This window comes from Hevea brasiliensis, chromosome 9 (genome assembly GCF_030052815.1).
Source record: "Hevea brasiliensis isolate MT/VB/25A 57/8 chromosome 9, ASM3005281v1, whole genome shotgun sequence".
Classification (NCBI taxonomy): Eukaryota; Viridiplantae; Streptophyta; class Magnoliopsida; order Malpighiales; family Euphorbiaceae; genus Hevea; species Hevea brasiliensis.
Window position 1 is genome coordinate 6,693,257 of NC_079501.1, and position 876 is coordinate 6,694,132.

Genomic DNA, 876 nt, shown 5'->3' on the forward strand with positions numbered 1-876 from the left:
GAGCAAAACGGGCAAAATGTGGTTATTAATCAAAATGATCCTCAAAGAAGATCCATGTTAGACTATGCTTTTCCTAGATGTACTGATGTGAGAGATAATAGACCTATCATTGGAGCTAATCAATTTGAATTAAAAACTGGTCTTATTCAAATGGTTCAGAATTCACAATTTGGAGGTAGCCCACTTGAAAATCCTCATTCTCATTTGAAGAAATTTTTGATGATATGTGGTACACAAAGACAACCTGGAGTTTCTGATGAAGTTATTCGGCTCACATTATTTCCATTCTCTCTTCGGAATTCAGCATTGGAGTGGTATGACTCACTGCCACAAGCTATTATAGCTACTTGGGAGCAGCTATCTCAAGCTTTTCTATCTCAATTTTTCCCACCTGGGAAAACCACTCATTTGAGGAATTTGATGGTAGCTTTTAAACCAAGGGATGATGAAACTTTGTATGAATCTTGGATGAGATTTAAGGAGCTTGAAAGGCAATGTCCTTATCATGAAATACCCAAATGGATGATTGTTCAAAATTTCTACACCAGAGTTACTCCAGCCATAAGAAACACAATTGATTCACAAGGTGAGGAGATTTCATGAGAATGACAAGTGAAGAATGCTATGATCTATTAGAGAAGATTGCTCATAATACCCATTTATGGGGAAATCCTAGAGCACTTGAGCCAAAGAAAGCTGGGATCTATGAACTTGACTCAGTTAACTACATGAATGCAAAATTTGATCAGTTGACTCAGCTTCTTAGTGATTTTTGCACAAAGGCAACAACCTCAACTCCTACAACTATGCAACAAGTTGCCTTCACGAATGGAACTCAAAGTTGTGGAGTTGATTATTCTTCTTATGGTGATGATT

At 37.1% G+C, this 876-nt stretch overlaps 1 non-coding gene across 1 annotated transcript; it reads right to left on the minus strand.

Moving 5' to 3' along the window:
- Positions 1-405: 405 nt before the first annotated feature.
- LOC131183696 (small nucleolar RNA R71) lies at positions 406-512 on the minus strand. Its single transcript, XR_009151733.1, has one exon. It is a non-coding gene; the product is annotated as a small nucleolar RNA R71 (small nucleolar RNA).
- Positions 513-876: the final 364 nt, after the last annotated feature.